The sequence below is a fragment of the Cyprinus carpio genome, chromosome B24 (genome assembly GCF_018340385.1).
Source record: "Cyprinus carpio isolate SPL01 chromosome B24, ASM1834038v1, whole genome shotgun sequence".
NCBI classification, from domain to species: domain Eukaryota; kingdom Metazoa; phylum Chordata; class Actinopteri; order Cypriniformes; family Cyprinidae; genus Cyprinus; species Cyprinus carpio.
Genome location: NC_056620.1, coordinates 22,656,603 through 22,662,553, shown reverse-complemented (window position 1 = coordinate 22,662,553; position 5,951 = coordinate 22,656,603). Strand labels below are relative to the sequence as shown.

The following is a 5,951-nucleotide window of genomic DNA, read 5'->3' as shown; positions in this document are numbered from 1 at the left end:
TAGTAATAATAAATCATCATCATCTCTTTTGGATCAGAGTTTTAATGGTTATTTCTTTTGATCAGAGGAATATTTACTCTAGTAAACCAGAGATGGAAAGACATGCTTGTGTCAGATGATGAATCATGTTTTTCTCCTCTGACCAGAAGAGGAAAATAAATAAAATGCATTTGACATTAAATATTATATAATACAATTTGATTGTAATGAAATCTTTTCTATAGACTTTCGACTGCAGTATCTTTGAAGAAGGTTATAAAGCTCTGGCTTCAGCTCTGAGATTAAACCCTTCACACCTGATAGAGCTGGATCTCACAGGAAATGATCCTGGACAATCAGGAGTGAAGGAGCTCAATGATTTACTACAGGATCCTAACTGTCAACTGAAGACACTGAGGTGTGACGTGATGAAATAATAAACAAAAATAAATTATGTGCAGCCTATTTTCCATAGAAAAATTATTTTACTAATTGAGTAGGCCTAATGGATAGGGCTGGGTAATTTTTTTTTCCATATTATTCAGTATCCATATTTACCCCAATATTTTTAACCCCGTGCTGGCAAAATGAGTCGGAATGTTGCACGGTCTAATTTTGAGCTACAGGCTCAAAATAATGAAAAATGTCAGTTTTGGTTGAATTTGAACACATCTGAATTTGGGACATTTGAAACATTTTCACATTTGAGACATAATAAAATGATCATTATTTGAATGTTTTTCTGAGAGGAGTACTTTTTTCTCTGCTCACTTCTGGACGACTGCTACTGCTTCTAACCACAAGTTGTAGGTCTATTGTTGCAAAGCACATCATTCCAGCTTTGTGAATATTTATATCAAATTCTCGATGACACAAGACAAAACCAGTGAAATATGATTTTCAAATTCAGTGGTAGAGTTTTTTTTATTTTAGTAACAAAAGTTAAATAAAAAATGCTGTATTGTGATTAGGGATATGCGATATGATGATTTTTGATCGTGGACGATAAAAATGTCTCCACTATTTGCTTTTGAAGAAATATCATAGTATCATGCAACAGTGCATATTCCTATCAGCTGCAGTTCTGACGCCTCCGTCTCAATCTACTGAACAACACCACATACATTCACATCAGATGTTACTCAGCGGTAGAGTCACACTCACGGCACACTGCACTTACACTCACAAAAGTACATTATTTGCATCCGCTTTAAAGCCTTGACGGTTCTAACACAGTTCGTAGATCGGGAAGAAGGAGGCAGGAACTGACAAACATTTAAACATCTTTAATAACAAAATAAAAACACACAAAGTAAAGCAGCAGCCCTCACAGACAATTGCCACACACTAAACACAAAATTAAATCCAGGCCTTTTTCCTCTCTAGTCTTGCACTGTTGTCACTACACCTTTTATCTTTCCGGAGCTCCTCCGTGGAACGCGAGGCCGGTGAGTGGCACAGGTATCGCCCATTATCATTAACTCCATCGGCCTCGCTCCGTTCCCACGACTCTCAGCCCTGCCCCACACGTCACAGACAACCAGTTAAACATGCTGCCGACTATCATTAAATGGATAGTTCCCCCTAAAAAATAATTTCTGTTATTATTTACTCACTCACATTTTGTCCCAAACCTGTGTTAATTTCTTTCTGTGCTGAACAGAAAAGAAGATATTTTGAAGAATGTGGGTAACCAAACCGTTTTCCGTTCTGGTCCACATTAAATTTTAATAATAGGAAAATACTATGGTCACTATATAAGTCACTGTGGACCAGCATCTGTTTGGTTGTCCAACATTCTTCAAAAATAGCATTTATGTTCAGCAGAAAAAAAGTAATCTTCTTCAGGTTTAAAAACAACTTTTGAGTGAGTAAATGATGGTATAAAAATAAAATGATGACAGAATTGACAGACAGATGACAGAATTAAAATTTTTGGGTTGAACTATTCCTTTAACGATATTAAAAACAAAAAAAGATTGAGGAAAAAAATCTGTTTTTTTTTTATATTTGTTCAATTTCTTTGAATGCTACTGCCTAAATATACCTATTGTACCTGAAAATAAAGCACTGTTTTGTTTTATTTGTATATTATGTGTAGTTGTAATGTATATCTTTGTTCTTATTTTTTAATATTTTATTTGTATATTAATTATGACAACAATTTTTTATCTTCACCCACTTTGGCCTAAATCTCTACCTTTTTTATTTTTTATTTATTTTACTTTGAAAGGCTTTGTCTGTATAACAGAGAAAGTAGTTGTGGTTATGCTTAGACAACTTGCAAAAATAGTAAAACCAACATGACGGAGAATCATCATATAATACCGTGAATCGTATTGATATTGAAAACAAAAAAAAAAAAAAAAAAATTGTGATATATTTTTCCATACCGCCCACCCCTAATTGTCATTAATGATATAGTAATTTCTCTAAATCCGCTATGCTGAATATTTTGACTTGATTTTTCTGTAGATCCGCAAGCAGAAAACTTTAACTCACAAGTCATATATCACTTTGAAAGTATTTTAATGGAAAAATGTGAAAATAATATGAAACTCATTTTTGAAAATTTGCTCATTCTGGCTTATTTTGCCAACACCGTTCACATTTATTTCATACTATTAATGAGGAAGAAAATGTGTTAAACTGTTGATGAATAAATGTAAATATAGCTTTTTTTTTTTTTCTTTTTTTTATACAAATAAACTCCACAAGATACTTTCTAATTTAGGGCTCCAATCAAATTCTGTTTACCTTTTTATGTATTCCATGTTTTATGATTTAATATAAAAAATTTTATCACAAAAGGTGTTTAATGAAATGAAGGAAAAAACTTTTAGCAAATTTAATCAGTCTTTTAAAATGTAATTAAAAGAATATAATTTTACAACAGAGCATGGCATTATTTTTGTGAAGAAAATTTTTTTTGCTGAACAACCCCAAAATTTGTATACTGATTAAATTAAAATAAGGATGAAAAAATACACCCCAAGCATCACATGGATTTGAGCATGTGTAGTAGATGAAACTACTGTTTTTCTTTTTAATGCAGGTTTTTGGGTTCTGCTGCAGAAGAAGCCTGTCAGTATGTGACTGAAATTCTGGGCAAAACCCCGTTACTCCTGAGAGAACTGAATCTGAGTGAACGTTGAACTAGGAGACATACGAGTGAATCAGATCGCTGCTCTCTACTGCAGGATAAACACTGTAAACCTCAACACACTAATGTAAGTTTTATTGTTATGATGACATCTTTCAATACTTGTGAACTTGCTGCTGGGTGTGTTCTATGTATCTTTGGAAAGCGCTTACTGAATAATAAATTAATGATTTTGTAATGTAATCATCAAGCAAATATTTTTCTTTCAATGCAGTCTGAATAACAGCGATATCACAGAAGAAGGATGTCATGTTCTGGCTGCAGCTTTTAAATCAAACCCTTCTAATCTGACAGAACTGCATCTGAGTGGAACTAAACTCAGAAAACTCAGGAATGAAGATCTTCTCGACTCTGTTTAAAGAATGAACAGTGTAGACTGAAAAAAATGAAGTAATTTAGTCAATTTTGTAAACAGGCAAACTTTTTAAATTTATTATATTACATTACGTTTAGCTTTTTTTCTCTTTTACAGGGTTAAGATCCAACAGCATACTGCAGAGGTTGTGCTGTACTGGTATCAGCATTCAATTCAAATCCTTCAAACCTGATAGAGCTGGATCTGAGTGGAAATAAACTAGAAAACTCTGGAGTGACTGGAAATCTCCAGTCTACTGAGAAATTTACAATGTTCACTGCAGATACTAAGGTTAGGATTTGGTTAATCTGAACATGAATCAGTATGAAAGTCATTCTGGCCTGTAAATTAAGTCTAAATTAACACTATACAGCAAATAAGGAATAATGTACATCCAGCCGTTTGTATAGAGCAGAAGAAACATAAAAAAAAAAAAAAAACAAACAGAAAAAAAATGATTGAAATATTGATTTATTGATTGAAGTTGAAATTATCCGTTTTTCAAAAAGCTTCCACAAAGAAAACAGTTCCAAAAAAACAGCTTTGAGCCTAGATGAAGTTCAGATAAGACTTACATTTAAGGTGTAACTTACAGTCATATCACTGTTTACACAGCTTTTTCACCACATAAAATAAAGATGAATAAAACACACCTTGAAATGTTGCAACCCTGAACAGTCAGAATCAAGTATTACAGAGAGCTGTGTAATGATGCAGGTAAATAAGTCTCCAGTAGGCGGGCTTGTAAGTATTAAATAAGTGGATGCGTGTCATGAAGAAGAACCTTTTTCAGCAAGGTCACTTACATTGCTAAAAAAGACACTCACATTAATTTCTCTTATTGAAAATATTTTGAGGGCTGGAAAATTTAAATATCCTAATCACACAATCCTCATACTGAAATCTTTCTATTAAATGAGTAATTACTACCGTTTTTAAAACTACTTGTTTCTTTTTGTATTCCTCTAGACTTTCAGACTGCAGTATCACTGAAGAAGGTATATAAACTCTGGCTTCAGCTCTGAGATCAAACCCTTCACACCTGATAGAGCTGGATCTCACAGGAAATGATCCTGGACAATCAGGAGTGAAGGAGCTTAATGATTTACTACAGGATCCAAACTGTCAGCTGACACTGAGGTGAGATGAGATCAAACCCTTCACACCTGATGACATGCATGCAAATAGTTTATATTAAATATTATTTCACAAATAATATAAAATGCATCTCACATGCAGAATATAGGCTATTTTTCATTAGATCAAGTTTATTTAGGAATTTGAGTACTGCTTCAGATTGAATACTGCTTCATCTTCTTTTCTGCGCAGGTTTTTTGGGTCCTGCTGCAGATGAAGCCTGTCACTATGTGACTGTGGGTTATTAATCTGTGGGTGGTAAAAAACCCGTTACTCCTGAGAGAACTGAAATCTGAGTGAACATGAACTAGGAGACACACGATGTGAATCAGATCACTGCTCTACTGCGGATAACACTGTAAAACTCAACACACTGATGATTGCATCCAGCTGCTGCTGATCGCTTGTTCTAGTATCTTTAGGCAGTGGGTGTAATGCATATACTTCCAGCTTTTCAATTCTGAGCAGAAGCGATTCTATTTTTTCTGCTCTTCCTTTTTCATCTGAGAGGAATTCTTGGCCCGAGTCAATGAGCTCTTTAGAAGAGGCTTCTTCAACACCTGAGTGTTGGTGTGGACGGCTCTGCAGTGGTTGTTCCCCAATGCGCTTCAGTACTTCTGAAAGAGCTAATTTCCCTAAAAGAGCATTACACGTGGTGTGATGTTGCATGTTGGAGCCTGTCCTCCAACAAAAATCGGACACCATATAGGTCGCTTGTGCAAGCACCTTATTACCACCTATATTTACATTTTAAAGTTACGTGCCTCTAGCGGGCTTGCATAAATAATGATAGTATCATACTATGCCTGTACAAGCCATGAAATGACGTGATAACGCCATTACCAATCAAAGCGCATCGCCATTTAAAATGCAATGTGTGGACTTTTACACCGATCTCACAGTAATTATTTTTTATATTTTACTAGGTGGCTTATTCGTTCAATGACCACACCTAACCCCAACCCCTAAACCTAACCCCTCACAGAAATCATGTTAAATTATGATTTATTGAGCATATACATTTTACGTGGCACGTCCGTTCTCTGGGATCGAACCCATGATAGCATGATTGCATATCAAGGTATAACGCAATAATCTACCAACTGAGCTACACGTAAAACGCTGAGCTACAGTGCAAATAAAAGAGTACAAAACATAAATATGAAAAACGACCTTTGGCTTTATAGGGGCACATTGTAGTATACGCTCTGATGGGTCGTGATTTCAGGGATTTGGACAAACGCACCTATAATGAGCATATTAGTTGGAGGACAGGTTGGTTTTAAAGATGTCATGCCATCATTGTGGCAGTATGGC

General features: G+C 34.9%; 1 long non-coding RNA gene across 1 annotated transcript; it reads left to right on the top strand.

The window, feature by feature from the left end:
* Positions 1 to 341: 341 nt before the first annotated feature.
* Positions 342 to 4,524, top strand: LOC122142168. The gene is made up of 4 exons (XR_006158400.1): positions 342 to 397; positions 3,035 to 3,209; positions 3,357 to 3,788; positions 4,467 to 4,524. It is a non-coding gene; the product is annotated as an uncharacterized LOC122142168 (long non-coding RNA).
* Positions 4,525 to 5,951: the final 1,427 nt, after the last annotated feature.